The sequence below is a fragment of the Lissotriton helveticus genome, chromosome 7, assembly GCF_964261635.1.
Source record: "Lissotriton helveticus chromosome 7, aLisHel1.1, whole genome shotgun sequence".
Lineage (NCBI taxonomy): Eukaryota > Metazoa > Chordata > Amphibia > Caudata > Salamandridae > Lissotriton > Lissotriton helveticus.
In genome coordinates, this window is record NC_136068.1 from 1,710,830,936 (window position 1) to 1,710,854,097 (window position 23,162).

Below are 23,162 nucleotides of genomic sequence, written 5' to 3' on the forward strand. Positions count from 1 at the left end.
CTTATGGTATTTTTTAAAGCATTATTCCATCTCTGCAAATATCTGTGGTAATGAATAGGAAATTGCATCATATAAAGCACAGTGAAGCAGCAGCCTAGGGAATTTTCAGGAGATGCGTGTCACATGGTGCTTGAAAGCCCCGCCGTGCAGTAAAATTGATGAATGCTTAAAAGAACATAAATGCAATTATACAAGGGCCGTATATTCTCTCTGCAGACGCCTTTGGGGAGATGTATGTCAAATACTGCCTTTGTATGCACATTTTACTCAAATCAAATTCATAATATTCAAATGGCTCTTAAAGGCAGTTTTCAGTCCATTGTCACACAGTTCTGAGGAAGCAGCCTCGGTGCAATCAAAGACCTGGGGCCACTGTGGTCTGCTCTGCCCTGGCCGTATGGCGCTGCAGGTAAGACCACCGTGGGAGAGTCCGCACGACAGGTAGACAACGTGGGCACAGGGTGTTGGGGAGGATGGGTACAGCTCAGGGAATGAGAGCTCTCTGAGCCCACCTCCACCAGTCACAGGAGCAAGAACCAGCCAGGTAGCCGGGTACCAATCGCCCGCATCCTTGCATCCCTGATTCCTTTGTGCAGGTGATGGGGACCGGTGCTTATTTTTTGGGCCCTGTACTTAGTCTCCATCATCAGCATTTGACCCAGGGTAAAAGTGAATAACTTGGAAAAGAGAGAAAGAGGGAGAAAGAAAAGATATGAAAACAGTGATATTTGCTATCAATATAATTAGGGCTCCCGGATTTATGGTATTTATCCTTTGAACATTTCCGTCTGTATTTATCCATATTTATTTTTGGGCTACCTTATTGCTATTCATCCATATTTATTTTGTGTTTTGTGAACAGATAAGGGGATAACGCATATATTTCTGCATTTATTTAACGGATAAACGTGCACTCATACTTTGATGCGTGTCAGGTTTTAGCACATTACACAGCCAAAAATATTAAAACAATAAACCCTCATTAAAAACATAGTATAATAGCACATTAACATGTTGATATACGCAGTAATTAAGCACATCTCATTGAGCTTTGTAGCTCCCCATGCTGCCATTATGTACTGCTATTGGCCTGAAAGTCATTGATCTCAACATGGTGAGTCACTCAAAAGAAGCCAAATTATCTGTGTTTTTGCACCTTTAAAAATAGATACACACAGGAAAAACTGTGTTTTCTGTCTGTATTTATCTGTAAAAATCAGTAAAATCGGAAAACATAGAGCCCTAATTGTAATGTGGGCGGGGCACAACCCAAGACTGCACAGCAGAAAGCATTAGGTAGTCACACAAGACGTCAGGACTGGAAACTGTGACCACGATGACGCGGAGTGAGTTGGGGACCCTGCCTGACCATGTATACTCCCCATACGTGAGTCCCTGTAGCGAGGAATGCGTGATGGATGCATGCCAACTGGTGTTGCATCCTTTGACATCTAGAGAAGAGCATAAGGTGCATGCATAGAGCTGGGATTGTATTGTGAAGTCCTGAATCCGCAGTGGTGAGCGCTCATTCGGTGCATTATGCCGGGCGTTGTCTTCTCCAATGATCTCTCACCAGTGAGAGGTGACTGGAGGGTGCAGCATTGTCGTCATCACCTTCTGAGGCCTTGTGTTGGCCGCTATGGTTGTGCAATTGGCATGTTATAGTCGGTGTAATCAATGCATTCTCTTCGGACCTGTGTCAGCAGTCAGGGTTATCACCCTACACTTACTTGCCTTGAAGCCTTCCCTGCAGAGTGGAGTGTGCGGGGAATGCATTATGAGGGGTGATGTAGTCTGTTGAGCCTCTGCCAGCAGGGAATGGTGTGCACTTAGTACTTTAGACTTGGCACTGGGTTTACAGATTTCCATATGTCAGAGGCTCACCATGGGCTTAATGTAGTGTGGGCTGTGTTACCGGCAGCCGTCGTCTTGCTCATTGCTAAACTAATCCTACCAAGTTGTGTGTCCCCCTCTGACGTGCAAAGCCCCCCCTCTCATCCCTGGCATCCCAGATCAGGGCACTTGGACAGCTTGCTCTGTTCTGAAAATGTTACATTTTTGTATCCGTTTGAAGGTCGAGGGTGCACTATCCCACGTTTTCACTTTCAGACTGTCTCTGCATATCTCTTTTGTGTCCGTTTCGTCACATGATATTAACTAGAGTCCTAGGTATGAAAGCATTTACATGTGTGTACATTTGTGTCTTAGCTTTTATTATCATGTGGTGGTAGCCCCCCACCCCCCACCCCCTTGTCACCAGGCTCTGAGTTTCACAGATTATTTTCCTCTGGCTAATAAACATTTTCAGACTTCTAATTTGGCAGGAGTGCAGATTTATTTCACACAGTCACTGTTTTTGAACAGAGGCTGGTTAGCAAGTGGACAGTATGTGTGTGCTGCAACATATGCCCTAACCCCTCACAGCACAGCAAGGACCACATTCACATCAGTGGGGCAGGGCTCTGTTTGTGAATCCTAAAACTCGAAAAATAAAACCTGCCATGACTCGAAGGGCATTATGGGGCATGCAGCAGCCATGGTGGACCATGGCATGTTCCTCCCTCACAAAGAGAAGCTGTGCTGAGTGGACGTCCTATTGTCTGTGTTATGTTGGTCTATTGACTGTCCCAGAAGTAAGGGTTGTGCTGTGTGTAGGTACACTTTGAACTGCATTTTCTGAGGCCCTGGCTCTGCAGTGAAGGGTATGCACTCCCACTGCATTCTGTGAGGCACTGCGAGCAGCTGGAAGGCACTGCATTGTCTACCCCTCTGTCTCCGCTGTGTGGCTGTGCGGTAGGTACATTAGAGTAGGTGTTGGGTTTGCTGAAGCAGTAAGTGATGTTTGTCGACTGCATTACAGATGTTTGCATTCTTTCAGCCCCTCTGGCACCGGGGTTGGTGTACAGTGAACAGTGTTGGACTGGCCTTGCAGGTAGCCTGGCACTGCCTAACGGGGCATCTTGAAGGGGCTCATGTTTGGGTCTTACTCTTTGGTCCCGTGGGCCGTGACAGGACCAAACAACAGCCAGCACTGGCAGTGAGTATATTACAGGCGGTCTGCATTACCTGTGGCCCTGTGTCAGCAGTGAGCACAAGTTGGCTGACACTGCATTCTCTGAGGCCGGGAACATACAGCGAACACTGCACGCTTCGAAGCCTTGCGCACCACTTCAACTACACCCTGTGAACCTCCCTATGCAGTGGCGGTGTTTAGTGGGTGCACTGCTTTCCGTACTCCACTCTCTGCAGTGAGGGGTGTGCAGTGGGTGCATTACATTCTATGATCTGTCTCTCTGCAGTGAGGGGTGTGCAGTGGACGCAGTCCATTCTATGATCGTACCTCTGCAGTGGGTCGAGCAGTGGCAGCTTTACATCTGTGAGCAGTGAGGGGCACGCAGTGGGTACATGTACAACCGACCCTCCCTCCTGCCAGTTTCTAAAGTAAGAAACCTAGGGGTGCTTTTCGGTGCCGAGTTGTCATTGGTGGATCAGACCGATAAATGTACCTCATCATCCTTGTTCATCTTAAGAATGTTGAGGAAGGTGTTACCCTTTATCACTCCCGATTTGCAGATATCAGTGGTCAACTCTCTGGTTATATCTAGGCTTGTGTATTGCAACGCCCTATTTTTGGGCATTAAACAGAGACCATTAGACAAGCATCAGATGTTGCAGAACTCAGCTTGTCGCTTACTTAAGAAAACTTTCAAGTGTAAGTCTGCAAGGGGTGCACTGGAAGCTTCACTGGCTCCCTGTCAGGAAAAGGATTGCCTTTAGGGCTTTATGTCTGGTACACAAAGCACTGCATTGATAGGGACCAGAGTATCTAAAAAACAAAGTTAGGTGGGACTCTCCCAAAAGACCACTCCAAGATCAGTGCTCATCCCCAGAATCAAGAAAGCGACATGGGGCAGTCGCAGTGTGCACACTACATTCAGTGATCTGCCTCTCTGCAGTGAGGGGTGCACAGCGTGTGCATTGCATTCTGTGATCTGTCTCTGCAGTGAGAGGTGTGCAGTGGGTGCATTACATTATTTGATCTGTCTCTGCAGTGAGAGGTGTGCAGTGGGTGCATTACATTCAGTGGTCTGCCTCTCTGCAGTGAGGGGTGCACAGTGGGGACAGAGATGTCACACTCAAGATGTAATCTCCGAGCCATGTCCCTGCAGTGAGGGGCGGGGGCAGCACAGTGTACAATACATAGTGAGTTGTGTGGAGTGAGTACAGACTGTCACAGTGTACAGTGGTGAGTTGTACGCAGTGGGTACAAACTGTCACAGTGTGCAGTGGTGAGTTGTACGCAGAGGGTACAGACTGTCACAGTGTACAATGGTGAGTTGTCGCAGTAGGTACAGACTGTCACAGTGTACAGTGGTGAGTTGTCGCAGTGGGTACAGACTGTCACAGTGTACAGTGGTGAGTTGTACGCAGTGGGTACAGACTGTCACAGTGTACAGTGGGGAGTTGTCGCACTGGTACAGACTGTCACAGTGTACAGTGGTGAGTTGTCGCACTGGTACAGACTGTCACAGTGTACAGTGGTGAGTTGTACGCAGTGGGTACAGACGGTCACAGTGTACAGTGGTGAGTTCTCGCAGTGGGTACAGACTGTCACAGTGTACAGCGGTGAGTTGTACCCAGTGGGTACAGACGGTCACAGTGTACAGTGGTGAGTTGTCGCAGTGGGTACAGACTGTCACAGTGTACAGTGGTGTGTTGTCGCAGTGTGTACAGACTGTCACAGTGAACAGTGGTGAGTTGTCGCAGTGGGTACAGACTGCCACAGTGTACAGTGGTGAGTTGTCACAGTGGGTACAGACTGTCACATTGTACAGTGGTGAGTTGTCGCAGTGAGTACAGACTGTCACAGTGATAAGTGGTGAGTTGTCGCAGTGGGTACAGACTGTCACAGTGGACAGTGGTGAGTTGTACGCAGTGGGTACAGACTGTCACAGTGTACAGTGGTGAGTTGTCGCACTGCTACAGACTGTCACAGTGTACAGTGGTGAGTTGTCGCACTGGTACAGACTGTCACAGTGTACAGTGGTGAGTTGTACGCAGTGGGTACAGACGGTCACAGTGTACAGTGGTGAGTTGTCGCAGTGGGTACAGACTGTCACAGTGTACAGTGGTGAGTTGTCGCAGTGGGTACAGACTGTCACAGTGTACAGTGGGTGAGTTGTCGCAGTGGGTACAGACTGTCACAGTGTACAGTGGTGAGTTGTACACAGTGGGTACAGACTGTCACAGTGTTCAGAGGTGAGTTGTCGCACTGGTACAGACTTTCACAGTGTACAGTGGTGAGTAGTCGCACTGGTACAGACTGTCACAGTGTACAGTGGTGAGTTGTACGCATAGGGTACAGACGGTTACAGTGTACAGTGGTGAGCTGTCGCAGTGGGTACAGACTGTCACAGTGTACAGTGGTGAGTTGGTCACAGTGGGTACAGACTGTCACAGTCTGCAGTGGTGAGTTGTACGCAGAGGGTACAGACTGTCACAGTGTACAGTGGTGAATTGTCGCAGTGAATACAGACTGTCACAGTGTACAGTGGCGAGCTGTACGCAGTGGGTACAGACTGTCACAGTGTACAGTGGTGAGTTGTCGCAGTGGATACAGACTGTCACAGTGTACAGTGGTGAGTTGTCGCAGTGGGTACAGACTGTCACAGTGTACAGTGGTGAGTTGTACGCAGTGGGTACAGACGGTCACAGTGAACAGTGGTGAGCTGTCGCAGTGGGTACAGACGGTCACAGTGTACAGTGGTGAGTTGTCGCAGTGGGTACAGACTGTCACAATGTACAGTGGTGAGTTGTCGCAGTGGGTACAGACTGTCACAGTGTACAGTGGTGAGTTGTCACAGTGGGTACAGACTGTCACAGTGTACAGTGGTGAGTTGTACGCAGTGGGTACAGACTGTCACAGTGTACAGTGGTGAGTTGTCGCAGTGGGTACAGACTGTCACAGTGTACAGTGGTGAGTTGTACGCAGTGGGTACAGACTGTCACAGTGTACAGTGGGGAGTTGTCGCAGTGGGTACAGACTGTCACAGTGTACAGTGGTGAGTTGTCGCAGTGGGTAGAGACTGTCAAAGTGAACAGTGGTGAGTTGTCGCAGTGGGTACAGACTGTCACAGTGTACAGTGGTGAGTTGTATGCAGTGGGTACAGACTGTCACAGTGTACAGTGGGGAGTTGTCGCAGTGGGTACAGACTGTCACAGTGTACAGTGGGGAGTTGTCGCAGTGGGTACAGACTGTCACAGTGTACAGTGGTGAGTTGTCGCAGTGGGTACAGACTGTCACAGTGTACAGTGGTGAGTTGTACGCAGTGGGTACAGACTGTCACAGCGTACAGTGGTGAGTTGCATTCTCCGAGCCGGCTGTCCCCGCGGTGTCAGCGGGCAGTCCTGCAGCCGAGCAGTGCTTGAGAAAAGGCTGGCGCGAGAGAGCGGAAGTGAAAAGTGTTGAAAATCAGGATTGACGTGGAGGAGGCGGGGGCAGGAAGGGCGCAGGGATCGTTACAGACCCACCCATCACAATCTGTCCTCCGTGGGGGCCACATCGCCATCCCTCGGTGGAAACAGATGGTCTGTGTGATGTCAGGCCGGCTGTGAAATCCGCTGCTGTCGGTGGGCAGACGTGGGTGTGCCATGGAAAGCCAGAGCTGCAGTGGATGATTAATAGAGAGGGCACGGGGGCCAAGGCACCCCGCCCTAATTGTTTTTTGTTTCAGCCTTTTAGGAATATCCCAGTGCGCCCTAGGGTGACCAGAATTTGAAAGCCAAAAACCGGGACATTTCACAAAAATAGAAGAAGGACTACAATTTTACTTCAAGAGAGGAGAGCGCTCCTCAGCAGAGAATTACAGAACAGGCAGTAAGAACATACATAAAATGCAATTTTTAAGCCCAGTAGACTGCCTGTTAATTAAATTGCTTTCTTGAAACAACTGCTAACTATCCCTGCTTTGTAAAACATAAAAACACCTCCCTTCGTTTTCTGTCCTCCCTCTACAAAAACGGGGACATGAGCTAAATTTCTTGAAATTTGCTGGGACAGCTGGTTAAAAACTGGGACCGTCCTGGCAAAACGGGGACGCCTGGTCACCCTACCCTGGGATAGTGTGCAGGTGAGAAGTGTAACAACAGTCACTGACAAGACCAATAGGTCTCACCTTTGGTATATACCGACTTTGCCAATGGTTTAGTAATACTGTATAGCAGTGCTTTAAGTGGGATGAAAAAACTGGGGATCTCTCAAAGGGGCGTGGCCGGTGTAAGTAAGGGCGTGGCTTAAACACACTAAAAATCTGTGCTTAGTATAGAGTGCCGCCCCACTGGTGTTTTGCTGCTTCTGTCTTTGCATCCAGATGAATAATACAACAAGGAACATTACATCTACAACAAGCCAGGACTACTGGCTTTGTCAATGGTTGTTAGTTGCATAAGATAAATAAGCAACAACTATGGCTTCATTGAAAATAATATTGAAAACGTGTCAGTTCTAAAATGGTAAGACTGTGAAAGAACTATAACCAGTCTCTTTCAAGTTACATCAAAAGCACAGAATGGTGCCACTGCTGCAGAGTTAAGAATATTTATTTCATCCTGAGGGAGAGGGCAAAAGTGGAGAGCCCGATAGGTACGCGTTTCATGGAGTTTCAAGAGGGCAAAAGCACACAAGGACAAGCCCAATAAACACATGCCAACATTTCAGAAGAGGAAAGTGGCAGATTAAAAAAAATAATAATCGGGAGAATGTATTTCTCCCATTGACTTCTATGGCGGCCTGCATCGGGTCTATCGGCATGTATGGTATGGGACTTGCAAGTGTGCTGCTGCAGAATCAAAAAACGTAAATTCAAATATACCTTTTTTTCCATACCTGTCAGGAGCACAGACACATCGCTATGGCAGGCAGAAAAAGTGTGACAAAAATGTGGTACACTTGCTTGAAGGAGCAAGTTACTGGCAATGCATACTTCGAGTCACAGAAAATCAGCCCCTGCTATCTGTAGCCCACTGAGGAATCTAAATCGGGAGGTTTGGCGTTTATGCTAATACAAAGGGTGTGGGGGAGAAGCACACCACCGGGAGAGTAAGACGAAGCTCGACAGAGGTGGAAGAGTAATTCACAAGGGAGACAGCTGGAAAACACATGCACTCTCATGGTGTAATTAACCAAAAGGAAAAGAGGTAGTGCTTCAGAAGTGAGCAATGGAGGGACAAGAAAAATGCATCCATGCTCCAGGGGAAGGAGAAGCACAAGATGATGAAGTAATGCCCACAGAAACTGACAAATAAATAAGCAAATCAGAGTCACAATATAGCCAGCCAATGGTAAGCAAAGGGCTAAGCCCACTGTAAGCGTACAATAGGTATTTTCTCCAACAGACAGCTTGCGCTGCCTGGTAGGAGAGACCTAAAAATAAATTGCATACACTGACAATTTCAATGCAAGTAATTTTTTTAGCAAAAGTTTGTTAATTCTGAATGCTGGTGACTTATAAATTTCAAACGAAGTGCTTCCATTTTGAGGTAACCGCTGTACAATTGATTGTGTTTGTTTGTGTGTGCAGGGCCCAGGCATGGTCATGGTCTGGCAGGGACGGAAAGTACAGTCAGGTACAGTGTCTCTGGGGCTTGTCTGAGTCTACAGAGCAAGGAGAGACCCAGGCTAACATGCTGTCATGTATGTGACAATACTCCAGGAGGCTGAACTGTGGTGCATGTGGGGCTGACAGGGGTGATCCTGAGGGGATCTTTTATTCTAGTGGTGTTGGGGTATGTATATTATAGCTCGAGAGGGGCAGGAGTATGGGGGTAGGAGTATGGGATAGGAGGTGAGGTGGAGAAGGGGCAGTCATATGTGTGGTGGCGGGTGAGGCTGAGCAGGACTGTAGGGTAAGTAGAGCAGTAGCTGAGGTGGGGCATGGGTGTGGGAGCAGGGGGTAGTTACTAAGTGGAGGGCAGGTGTATTGTGGTAGTGACAGGTGGGTACAGAGGTGTGGCAGTCAGGTGTCCAGTGCCAGATGGGGTATGGATATGTGTCGTCATAGGCTGGCAGTGACTGAAGTGGGCCGGTGGATTGTGACTGAGGTAAGGCTGGGTTTGGTGGACAGGATGGTTGGGGCAGGATGGTGGCAGCTGATGCGGTGCAACTGAGGTAGTGCAGCGTCATAGGAGAAGGTGGGCAGTGACAGGTGAGACAGGCAAGCAGGGACAGGTGTTCAGTGAATGGCTTGCGGGTGGATGTGTCGACAGGTAGGTTCTACTTTGAATGTGGGCAGGAGTGTGGTGGTCGGAGGCCCCCCCCCACACACTCACACACATTGACAATCTGGCGCTCACTGGACGTCTACATTTCCAGATATTTAACAAACACAGAAGCACTTTCGGCTTTTTTCCAACAGTTCTGTAATAAAAACGCTTTACATTGTACTTGATCGGTGGTGTTCATAATAGGTGTTATTACCCCCTTATTTGGCACTCGATGTTCTGATCCAGAGGGATCTGGCGGGAATTCGAACTCCTGACCTCCAGCAGACGACAGCAGATGGCAGCGCCGAGGGATTAACTCGCTGACACGTTTCGCCAGTGGCAGGAGGTCCCGGTATTAGTATTTAAATGAGAAACTGTGCACGCCCACTCTAATCATATTTCACGTGGGGATGCTGGCTCTACTGTAGATGTATGAGTGCGTCAGAGCAATCTGGAGTATTTCCTTTTTCAAATATATATATATATTTTTTAAATGTGATTTAGTCATGTTTTTGCGTGCCTTTACATAAAATGATATACATTATCATAGCAAATGCAATAGATCTGACTTTGACAAAACTACAATTTTTTAAACATTGTTCCAAACATAAGCATTAGGTATTGAAAGTTGAAATGTAATTACATTTTTTTTAAATCACGTCCCCTAATGGTGGCATGCACATGTACGCAAAACAAAATAGGTAAAAACGTACCAAAATTAAAAATATATGTAACATGTAATGAAAGCGGCTTACCAGGCGTAGCACTTAAGAGGACTGTATTTCAGGCGATGTGCACAATCAAATGCAATCATTCACGGTGAAGGTGGCAAGTGACTTACTTATGTGGGCTGACCCATAGGTCCTCTATGCTGTGGGGCAATGAGTCAAAGGTTCCATAGAAAATACATTTTTGCTTCCTTGACAACTACTCTAAATGCATGCTTTTTGTTATTTGTTGTAAATCCATTCAGCACTTTATGAAAATAAGCTCTTAAAAAGATGATTGGGTGGGGGCAACCACATTTACAACGTGGAAATTCCAACAAAATACCTTTACACACATCCATTACCCCACAATGCCTTCACCACGCATCGCCTTTTCAATGCAAGCCTTTACAACGAATATGCCTTTACAACACATGCCTTTACATCTCAAGGTAAAAGTGTGTGTGTGTGTGTGTGTGTATATATATGCACACAAAGTCTTCTAGAAGAAGGGCTCGCACTCGGAGGTATAAACCATTGTAGGTTTAATCGTTACACGTTTCGTCAGCAAAACTGACTTGATCACAGGTGTGATCAAGTCAGTTTTGCTGACAAAACTTCTTCTAGAAGACTTTGTGTGCATTTAATTACGGGGAGACCCGCCCGGTGTGACCCGCCACGTGTCTACGAGCCAGTGACTCCTGGAATCTGGTAGTTTGTGGATAATTATATATATATATCTTCAATGAAAGAAACAAAGGCTATAGTTAGATGAGTATGTCAGTTGTAACATTAACGTTTTGGACAAAAAAAAATACAGAAATTCACCATTTATAGTTAGCAGAGCCCATAACTATAACTTGCGCCCCGTTATGCGCTGCTTATGGCCTCACATATTACATCACTCATGACATGTTCTATGACATCACTCGTGACATTACTGATAACATCTCAAGGGACATAATTGATGCCATCACTGATGACATTATTTTTTATAGTATTTATAGAGCGCTTCTGTAACCCTACGGGCATCCTGGCACTGTGTTCACATAGCTAATTAACACTGTGCATCATGGGCATGAGGGATATCCTGAGTTGGAGTTAGTTTTTTGGGAAGAGCCACGTTTTCACCTTTTTTCGAAAGGCCATCAGATCATCTGTTTTCCTGATATCAGGTAGTCTATTCCACAGATGAGCTGCCGCTATACTGAAGGCCCTGCCACCACAGGTGGCTTTCCTGATCCTGGGTATGTTGATAAGATTGGATGAGGGAGAACGAAGAGACCGAGTGGGTTCATACCACTTGAATTTGTTTTGAAGTGGTCGGGGGCCCAACCCATGCACTGCCTTAAACACCGTGCATAGGGATTTAAAGAGAATCCTCTGATGTACAGGTAACCAGTGTAGGTCGGCCAGAGCGAGGCTGGTGGAGGATCTTCGCTCTCGAGAGAGTGCCAGTTTTGCTGCAGCCGCCTTTTGTACACATTACTCTACAATCTAGTAAGGCATTAGAGGCCTGAAAGTCAGGGCAACATGGAGCTTTCGCCCCAACCACTCTACCGAAACGGCACTGATCGAGCTCACTGACTCGATTAAAATGCTCCAAGACCAGAAAAGGAACGTCGTCCTCATCCTCCTAGATCTTACCGCGGCGTTCGACACCATCTCTCATACCATCCTGATCAGCAGATTGGTAGACATAGGGATCTCCAATGCGGCCCTAGCTTGGATAAAATCCTTTCTAACCGACAGATCCCAAACCATCGCTCTCGGTCCCTTCCACTCCAAAGAGAAGAGAGTCTCCTCTGGGGTACCGCAGGGCTCTATCTTAAGCCCTCTCCTCTTCAATGTCTACCTCATCCCCCTCATATCCCTCATTGAGTCCTTCGGCATACCTGTAACATCGTATGCCGATGACACCCAACTCATCGTACCCTTGGAAAAAAACTCCACCCATGCAGAGCAGAACCTCAAAAACTGCTTGAAAGCTGTCTTCCAATGGATGGACTTAAACCACCTTAAATGCAACTCCAGCAAAACGGAGATCCTCCCCATGGGTAAAAATACCACCTTCTGCCCAGCCCTCTGGTGGCCTGAAAACTCTGCTGCCCCTCCCAAGACCGTAACCACTACAAGGAACCTCGGCGTCCTGTTTGACACAGATCTATCTTTCGACCATCACGTCAGGACCGTAGCGGGCCGATGTTTCGGAATCATTAAGTCCCTGAAAAAATTCTTCGACTTCCTACCGCTTGACTCCAGGAAAACGGTAGCAGTAGCTCTAATAATCTCACGCTTGGATTATTGTAATGGTCTCCTTGCTGGAGCCAAAAAGGCCACACTCAACAAACTTCAAAGTGTTCTTCACACCGCAGCCCGACTTGTCTTGAAGCTGCCCAGGAAATCGTCCATCTCCGCCGCTTTAAGATCTCTTCACTGGCTTCCCCTCCACAAGAGAATATTTTTCAAAATGCTGCTTGTCGCCTTCCGGGCTTTCAATAGCTCCGGTCCACTATACCTTACCAAACGTTTCCCCCACTACAACCCGTCCAGATCTCTGCGCTCCTCCCATGACAACCTCATCCTCCCTGCCAAGTTCAATCTGAAGACAAAAGGCGGCAAAACCTTACACCACTTGGCCTCTAAAGCCTGGAACCTCTTGCCCAAAAATCTGAGATTCGAAACCCATGAAAAACATTTCAGAAAATCGCTTAAAACCTGGATCTATAGCCTTAAGGATGACTACATCAAAGCCGCCATATAACTCTTCTCCCCCTAGAATTTTGATCTGATCCTCTACCGGGAAATGTCAGCGCCAAGATGCTCCCTCCGGAGCGAACGTTTGCGCTCTACAAATATCCTCACAAATTCACAAATTCACAAATTAATGCCATCACAGATACAACTCCCTTAGATGTAGCAAGCATGTGTTATGTGCAACACTGACCCTGTCCCATACACTTCATGGGTAGTCCAGTTCACATTAACAATGAACCACAGATAGATGGTGTGAGAAAATGGGGTTCTGTTGCAGTACCATCCATCCCCACATTTTGCCTGGCTTTTGATGCAACTTTGACTGTAGAGTACTGGGTCCCTGCTGTCCAGGTTCCCAGTACCAGTGTTCTTTCCCTAAAAACATGTCTACAATTGGTACTTCTACCCCCTTGCAAGTCCCTCTTAAGTGGTACCCATGGCCTGGAGGCTGTAGAGTGTCCCTTGTGACCCCTTCACTAGGACCATGCCACTGCCCATGCTGCTGGCATGCCCGTGTGAGGTGAAAAAATGACCAAGTCCACATGGCACACTGCCTGGGTGCCATGACAGCTAACCCTGCATAATATATAGGTAAGTCACCCCTCTAGCAGGCCTTACCAGCCCTAAGGCAGGGTTCACTATTTACCAGGTGTGGGCATATCTGCATGAACAGGTATGCCCCTACAGTATTAGGGTCTATTCCCTAATATTGTAAGTTCCAGGGAAGCCATAGAGAGTACATGGGCTGGGAACTTGACAACTCGAGTTCCACAGCACCATGAGAGCTTCACTGAAACCAGAAGTCTTTGGTATAAAACAGCTCCTTGTAATAATTCTACAATGATGCCAGTGAGGGATTTATTAAAACATGGGCTCAGAGAGCACCTCAGAGGGGCCTCCTGAAAACCTATCGACCTTGGTGTGGGCACTGATTGGCTTTAGGCAACCAGCCACCACAAGACATGTTTCTGAATCCCTGGGTAGAGAGACCCTGCTCTCTGGGACCAGAAACAATGCACCTCCTGGGCAGAGGTGTCACACCTCCTCCCCTAGGATGGGTAATTGCTCAGAGAGGGAAGCTTAAAAGGCCTTCAGCATTTGTACAGCGACCCCAGCCTCTGCTGCTAGCAGCAGATGGCAGCCCCTGGTTTACACCTCCACTTTGGGTGGGAAAACGTAAGAAGAATAGGAGGTGAGCCCACCTTTGCCTACTCCACCCATTAAGGTGGGTTGAGGTGAGGTGTTGTACATCTTTCAGCCCCCGCCATCTTGAAGATGGGGAGATCCCTCCAATCAGGGCTAGGTCTATGTCCCCTACCTACAGGAGGGGGGCATAATAAAGGGTGTAGTAACCCAAGGTAAGGTGCCCATTTGCCCTACCTGTTACTCCCCTAAAATGCTCCTAAATCTAATATTCAGGTGGCTTCCTCAGACCTAGAAACTAGATCTGCGATGACCTAAGAAGAACAAAGACAACCTTGCAGAGAAGACTGAAGACGACAACTGCCTTGGCCCCAGTCCTACCCGTCTGTCTCCAGCTTCTGCGAACCTCTGAAACCTTGGTAGGACTGCTGCCTTCATAAAAGACTCCAATCTCCAGGGGACAGCGGACCTATCCAGAAGAACCCTACTCTAAGGACTCCGGATCCAGGCACATCAGTGTCTCCTGCCCACTCTCCACCCGACGCCCATGGCCTGAGTCTGAGTGGCTCACCTGTGAAGTGAAGTCTCCCCAGAGATTCTGACCTCATGTCCAGTGTTGGCTTACTGCTCCTGACCTCCATAATGGTACCTGCAGTGTGAATCCAGAGGCTCCCCCCGACCGCGACTGGAACCAGGAAGAAGACTCCGACATCGAAAGGCTCCCCTGCACCCAAAGCCCCTGGGCCTTGGTGAGCTCAATCAACGGTGCCCCTACGACCCACTACATTTCTACTTACCTCTGCTGTTGTTAGTCCTCCTCTACCATCCTCTGGTGCCACACCTGTAGACTCTTTGCCGAAAGAAGAATCCCCATTAAGAAGCATTGGGCGCCTTATGTCGAACTTGCCCCTCTGCTGCTGGTGGTGTATGTTTGGTGCTGCTTTGTTGTCCTCCCTGTGCTTAACCTAATCCCCAAAGCCTGGCACCTGCAACCGATCGACTTACCTGCAAGCAGTGTGGATCCAGGCACCCCCTGTCTCCATTGAAAAGCATTGGGCCGAACTCCGATTTTGACCCCTGCACCCGGCCGCCCCGTGCCGCTAGTCGTGCAGTTTTGGCACTCACCTGACCCCTGGCTCTTGCTGACTTTTGGTTCTGAAGACTGGGATTGTAAGTGCAGTTACTTACCTGTTTAATTGCATTATTGTTTTCCCCTTAGGATATTTCAAAGTGAAAAGTATTTATAATCAAAGACGTACTTACCTTATTACGAAGATCTTGGTCTTAAAATAAAATACAAAGTATACTTTTCTAAAATTGATCTGGATCTCCTTTTTGAGTCGAATGTCCATTATTGATTACTGTTGTGCAATAAATATCTTACACTCCTCTATGTTAGGCCTAAGGCTGCTCACCCACACTACCACTAATACAGCACTTTGGGTTTTGCATTCAGCCCTGTACACTTTTGGGGACCCCATGTACTCAGTGCAGGGTATTACCATCTAGTGACAATATCATATACAAAGCCAGGTTCTTCCAGATGGGTAACCCCTACTACACACTGGATTCAATTTGTATCAACTGTGCAGAGAAAACCAAGATACTCAATGTCTGTCCCAAAATTAATACCCTACTAGGGACAGCTTTTGTCTGTATCAAACCCCTCATGGTCACTGAACCTATGCTGAGAAATGAAGTTGATATGTGTAGAAAAGTGGGTACTGTAAATATTGTTTACTCTATGAAGAGAGTTTACTCTGTGCCACACTGTTTACAAACAGGGAAACTCTCATGAGAAATACACCACAAAGTATTAAAAGTTATCTAGTAAGAACAGTGTACACTTGTCAAAAAAGACACGGTTCACTTAAAATGACCACGGTCTGAAGATGCTAAAGATCATACTATGGAAACTAGCAGAAATTGCTGTTAGCATGAGCTGAAGCCATTTTGGTTATGGCAGCCATTTTAGTTAGCCATGTGCTCGCCATGTGCTTCTCCCGGCTTCACTGTTGCCTGCCCTTGTATTTCTCTTGAGTCATCAGTTACAGTTAACTCTTTCAGCACTGAGCCAGAGCCTTGTGCTTGCTCAGAAAGGCCTGTTAGTGCCAGAATGCATCTGTCTTACTGTAGAACTGTCGGGCTATTTCAACTGATGTAAGGTTTTTTGTTACTCCTCCCACTCTGTTGACTAAGTAGTTTCCAGTTGTCCATATATGCGAATAACTATTCTTATGTATACTTGTACCGCCTCTTTTTGAGTCTTCATGCTTACTCAGCTATAAACTGGCCATAAAAGGCCCATGGTTTCTGTACTCCTTGGACTACCTTCTACAGTGGCCCGAGGGTACTGTATTGACGTAGTCTCCCTCATGAGAGGTTAATAAATCTATTTTACTTGATATTACAGCTTCCGTGCCACTCTCTATTTTGTTAGCCTAAGGACTTAAGGCCAAAGCAGGGCGAACCCCTGCACCAGGGGGCCCCTGAAAAGGCTCACCCCCATAAATTGGCGCCCGTCACGTGGGGCTCATCGGAGACGCGGTCGCCCAAAAGAGTGGTCTAGACAGAGGATTGGAATGTCACTGAGTATGTACATTGTGCGATGATACCCTTGTCTTTGCAGACCAAAGTGCTTTTCTGGTTTTCCCGATATGACCCTCCAGGTGGTGACCGGTCCCTGACTGAGATCTCTTTGGCGTTCGTCTCACAGTGACCATGCATTAGGTCGATTCAGAGCTTGGCAGTTGGAAGCTGGAGACTTTTGTTTGGTAAGGTCACGATGCAACTCTCTTGTTTTGGAATAGTTTCGCCAAGATTTTGGTTTGTTTGTTTTTTTGCTGCAGCAAATATAGGCAGGTAATGAAGAGATTTTTCTCTACTTTTGGATAATTCTCAGGATAAATACGATTTGATTATAATATTATATCGCATTGTAACATTTTTAGCATGCCTGCTCCTAGCACACTTGGTAGAATGTGTTGCTGTCTTGGTGGTACCAATTAGGGGTGGGCGGAATTTGCGAAATTTGCTTTTTGCAAACTTCCGCGAAAAGGCAAAAAATCTCCCTGAACATGCGGATTTTCGCGTGTTTGCGGAGATCTTCGGGGGCAGGGCTTCTTTGCGAGTTCATAGTACTTTTCCCACACTACAGCTGCGTAAAGGGCCAGAAGAGTTGTCTCTCCAGTGACCATGTGTGTGTAACTTTGCCATCGCGCCAAAAAGCGCCGGGGTCCCTTGAGTGAACTGTCATAGTGGGTAAAGTGCGGGAAGACGGTGCACACCGCTAGTGTGTGGGGCAGAGCCAATCGGGCGGGCTTCTATGCAAGTTCACATCACATGCCTATAAAAGTTCAGAGACCGATCAGAGCAGCAGATGAGGAGAAAGAAGCTCCTGGTCACAGGAACTGCATGGGTATTGCGCTCGTGAAAGTCAAGGATGCAAAGGCCTCCATCAAGCATCACAGCTAATTTTCGACGGTAGGTATGGGGAGAAAGCACACCTGCCCAGCCTCGACAAAGCTCATGATTTTATTGGGCTGATTAAAGAGTTACTAAATTTGAGCTTTAGCTCGGGCACCTGTAAGTGCTTCCTGTTGAGGTTTAATTTTTGTGACAGGAGCATCGTGCCAGAATGAATCCTGCCCTGCATATTTATCCAAGAAGACGCCACCGTTTTGTGCGATACCTCTACTCAACTGGAGTACTTCCTACTGGCTAATCAGTAAGTGCTACCTCGTTGGGTATATGTATAGTGCTTTTCCAACACTACAGCTGCGTAAAGGGCCAGAAGAGTTGTCTCCAGTGACCATGTGTGTGTAGCTTTGCCATCGTGCAGAAGGGCGCCAGGGTCCCTTGAGTGAGCTGTCCATCCTAGCGGGTAAAGGGCGGGAAGACGGTGCACTCTGCTAGTGTGTGGGGTGGGGCTCAAATTGCAGGCTTCTATGCGAGTTCACATGCCTCTTGTGTTTGTAAAAGGTCAGAGCAGCAGATGAGGAGAAAGAAGCTCCTGGTCACAGGAACTGCACGGGGATTGCGCTCGTGAAAGTCAAGGATGCAAAGGCCTCCATCAAGCATCACAGCTAATTTTCAACAGTAGATATGGGGGGAAAGCACACCTGCCCAGCCTCAACAAAGCTCATGATATTTTTGGACTGATTAATGAGTTACTGAACTTGAGCTGCAACTCGGGCACCTGCTTTATTTATATCTGTAAGTGCTTCCTGTTGAGGTTTAATTTTTGAGACAGGAGCACTGTGCCAGAAAGAATCCTGCCCTGCATATTTATCCAAGAAGACGCCACAGTTGCAATACAATTCCGTTCCGCCGCAGATCGCAGAAGTTTTGAAATTTTTGCATTCCGCTCGGAACGCAAAAATGCCACAATTTCGCAAATTTCGCAAATTCGCGAGCGGAACGAAATTTGCAGCCCACTTCTAGTACCAATATGGATTTAGAAAGTACTCAGCTGGCTCCCCTAGAGGGGATACCTAATAGGTGAACATGAAATATGGTATTTCTTTCATAATTTATAGTACACTGTGGAACAAATATATAAAAAAATGGATCCTGATCTATGCACTCAGTAAAATTCGTAAATGGTGATATGAAGCCCTTTTGAGTGTTCCGCCAGCTCCATTGGTAATTCGGTGTATCTTAAAAAAGGTCTTGGCCTAGAGCCTGTCTTTTTTAACATGGCACAGTCTTTGGGCAGTTTACTTGTCTTGGTGCAGTCTCTGTACTATTTTTTTGAGAGTCCTTTCGTTTGTAAATATGATTTACAATTAGTATTTACAAATGGTTTGAGTACAGTCTGTGGGCTGCCTCTTGATTTTGTCCTAAATGTTGATTTGTGGGTTGATTGTTTGTTTGAGTGTCTATGTGGTTTTTGGATTTACACCGGTGGTGATGCTTGTGAAGTTCTTGTTTTAGTGAGTAGCGACTGTGGTTTTTGTGTAAGAATGGCTTGCATTAGCAAGCAGTGTTGTGTGTTCTGAGTGTATGGCCCCCTTCTTGAAAATATCTGGAATAAGCTCAATTTGGCTTGTTGTCGTCATTGTGTTTTGCAGATGCCATTGGAAGAATTACACTTTAAAATTCAAAGAATTAATTATATAACATATGTTAAGTAGCTGCACGCTACTATTAACAGTAAAGCAGTAACAAAGTATAGACACAAAATTGGAATTAACACTCAATAGGGAAAAAATAGGCCTCACAGAAAGAGAAAAGAAATGAATTTGTGTGCTTTACACAACTGGGACTCAATACAAAATGTTACAGCATTTTCCTTAGATCCATTATATTAAATATTAAAAGGCATTCACATTATCTGAGTAATTGGTTGCTGTTAAAAAGAAAAACGTTATTTTTGTACCACATTGCAAAACTATAGATTTTAACTGGCTTGAAATGCCTGGGTTTTAATAGAATGAACAGAGCTGACTCCCAGCACCAGCTGCTGCTTTCTCTCCAGAGAAGTGTAGAAGCTGACACCTGCTGGTCATAAAACACAGCTATATAAATAAGACAGGGCCGACTAAGTAAAGACAGTGGCAACTAGGTTTTAAATTAGTATCAAATAGCACATACAAGCCTGTGCCTTAAAGACAAATAGTCTTGAAAGTTTTGAAATAAGTTGATTATTTTGGATAAGAAAAAAAAAGAATGAAAGTGAGGACTTTCTTTCCAAAGAAGCTCATTTGTGGATCTGATGGTAAATAATTACTCTTTTCTAAAGGGTGAAACAAACTTTTTATGTTTCAGTAAAAGCTTCTGTGCTTAGTGTTATAAATGAATGCGTTTATGGGTAAAAGGAAAGGAACAAGGCTTGCTTTTCATGTGTGGAAACAACAAAAGGGTTAATGATCATTATAAAAATAAAATGACTATATGATTTTTTTTAATTAAAAATCATTGCACTAAAATCGTTTTTGCACTATTATGATCCTCATGATGTCTAATAACACTACGGAGAAAATTCAATAATATTTAGCACTGCAGAAAATTACCCTGTGCAAAGTATATATTCAGATTTCAATATGCACAGTAAGATTTCTATCTCCAACTGGTTAAAATATGTTGCTGCTCCAAATTAAAAGGGTGAATATTAGTCTATTTAACAATGCCAATATTACATTTCACAGGAATAAAAACAAAAATAAGACAGCAAAAGTGCATCCTACCTTTAAATTATCAGCACACAGACACGGAGCAGAAATCCCTTTCAGTCGTGCTTCTTGAGAGTTGAAGAACCGGGTTATTTAAGACCCAGCGGCGCCAGGTGCACGCACAAAGTCTTCGGGTTCACCTGTCTTAGAGTACAGAGACACAGGACTCTTCGTGGTGACGTCAAAGATCGAATTTATTGACTACAGCCAGAAACAGAAGTCCTAGAAATCATCACGGTATGAGTTCTCAGGAGACTGCTCCATTTTACAAAGCAAGTCATCCCTTATTATGCCAAAAATCACATTCCAGACAAATACTTTACATTTACGAACTGTCCAATCAAATGTATCCACACCAGAGGTATCGCATGACGGTAAAACCCACTTTTCAATTACCCGGCCCATGATAAATCATCGGACAAACCCAACATTCTTCTTTAGACAGGCTGAACGAACCCATAATAAAAAGGACCACAACCCATATCATAAATAAGCCATAAAGAAAGAAACAGAAATAGGTGGGAGAAGGATAAGACATATTTGTGTGTAGTAAAACTTTACGATGTCCTGTGCTTTGATCCTCAATCTTGATCAGCTACTGGGAAAGGAACTGGCCTAACAAGGTCGGCTTCAGGCAACAGGGTCAGTTCACTCAGGTCATTCAGAAGTCAGCTAAAGTGTACGTGTACTAAAGACTCGTTCAGCCGTAGTCATCGGCCTATGTGAGGGCAACCACAAAATGGCTGCCATATACAAAATGGAAACCAAGGTTCAGAACGGAATCTTCAAATATACTGCGAATCCTTGTGCGTAACGTAGCGAAATCACTCGTACTTGCCGAACTCATCGGTTACGGTTCCTCGTTACCCAAATCGTAACGGAACCATGACATTTGAAACATGGATTCAGAATTCACGGAACCTCAGACCCTCCTTTTGCCCTTACATAGGCAATCACTCAGTCTATATCGGAGTCGATGTCAATTCTCATCAGATCACCAAGGTGCTGTTGAAGCATTATCTTGTTCCTCTGTGTATCTCCTGAGGCAGGCGATCCCCTGACACACATAGTAGCACAAAGGCCACATATGGCAGGACCGCACTGTATACAAAGACAACACGAGAAAAGAACTGCTAAAGCCACACCAATGATCGTCAGAAGCTTCCATCCCCAAACTGATAATAGTCCCCAAAACCATCCAGTTAACGACCAATCCCCTTTGTCCACATGTATAGACTCGGAGATCTCATGTAACTTAGAAATGGCCTCGTAAACTGTTGGAGCATTATCTGGGATAAAAGCGCAGCAACTCGATTGGATCACTTTACATACTCCACCTCGATCTGCGAGTATGACGTCTAAAACCATACGATTTTGTAACGTCATAAGGCGATCCGCTTGAAGCTCAGCTGTCAGATTACTAAGGGCACCGGCAGTTTCATTTATGGTGGATTCAACCACTCTCGTTAATTGCCGTAAACCTCTACTGTTAGCCATAGGTCCCCAAAACGGTAAGAAACCCTTAAAGAAGTCTCCCACTTCCTGTCCAGCAGTATATTCCCGATCGAAGACACCTCTAAAAACTCTCGTCTTGTGGTAATCTGCAGCAACAGTATACGTAGGAGGCAACAAGTATCCAACATAACACGTTCCCGAAAAATCAGGGGGCAACCATGTATATGCTCTGTTGTAACAAACAAAATACGTGCCCTTAGCTGCCAAAAACGGCGGGGAAGATTGAGACGTAAAAACATACGTCTGAGTACAAACACTCTTCCCCAGCTGAGCTTTCGGATTTTTGCCATTACCTTGCAGACACAATTGACCTCGGTGGGGTGCGACCCAAATCGGAGATGACCTCTTTCGTTTCTGCCTTTCACTCAGACTAACAATGTAACCAGTCGTGTTCCATCCAACATAAGCCGCTAACTCTTCCTTAGGAATGGTCCTGTACGTATCGATATCTCTGCTCATATTCATAACTCCCTTCACCAAGGCTTGATTACTCAAGTTATCTCTCATGGAATGCAGAGGATAAACTTCCAGGGCGTAAATGAACATAGTCTGAAAAGCCCATAATCGACCCATTCTGACTAAACGGTAAGATCAGATAGGGAACAACTCTACCTGTAGTATGTGGCATAAGACCACACACCCAACAATTAGTAATGTTCACTACCAACTGATGTTGGTGCAGTAGCTGTATGAATGTGTTATGTACAAATTCTGACCTTCTAATTTGCTCGTGTTCAGGTAGGACATGAAAGGAATGCAAAGAAATAGCAGTAGAAAAAGGCATAGGTTGGAAAGTGGGGCAGAAGTCAATTGGGTAGTGAAAATCATCCAACCCACCAATGCTAACGTCATGCTTAAAAACATCAGAACACATGTTATCAGAAAACATTTGCCATACATTAATTTACACAGTTTCATTTTAAAGTTCATTTTCTCAGCAGCTCTCTCTGAACCAGAAAACTCCATCCTCTAACCGTGCTGTTCGCGGCAGTTGGTTTCTTCCGCTAAGGAATGCGTCTATCAGTTCAGGGAACGCCCTGAGACCAACCAGAACCGTCGACCTTGTGTCTACACGGCTGCAATCCCAAGTCTTTATACCGCGACCCTACAGCTGAGCTCGGATGGCAGCTCAAAAAAGAAAAATAGGCCAAAACAGTTTCTTGGATGATAGAGTGCAGTTCTCCAAAAACAGAAGAAAAATTTATATTTTAAAAATGTCGTCGTCCTCTCGTTCAGAATTTGTCCATACTAGATGTGCATTGCTAAACGGCATGAACTTCGGCACTTGTTCTGTCTCTGAGTCACCAATACCATCCCGGATCCACTGGTCGTACGGCAGAGGTAAAGGCGCCCTCTTACAATGTACGCCGTGGATCCAATTTCGCTTCCCGAAGACCTTCACCGAAGTTCTTGTTGACAGGAGCACCTGGTGGGGGCCGGTCCAGCGGGGCTGCTCGTTTTTGGTCCGCTGAAAGTTCTTCACCAGGACCCAGTCACCGGGATTGATGGTGTGACCTGGATCCACAGATGCTGGTGGCAAGTTATCATGAACCTGTTGATGCAAGACACGCAATTTAGCCGTCAGATCATACAAATAGTCCACCAA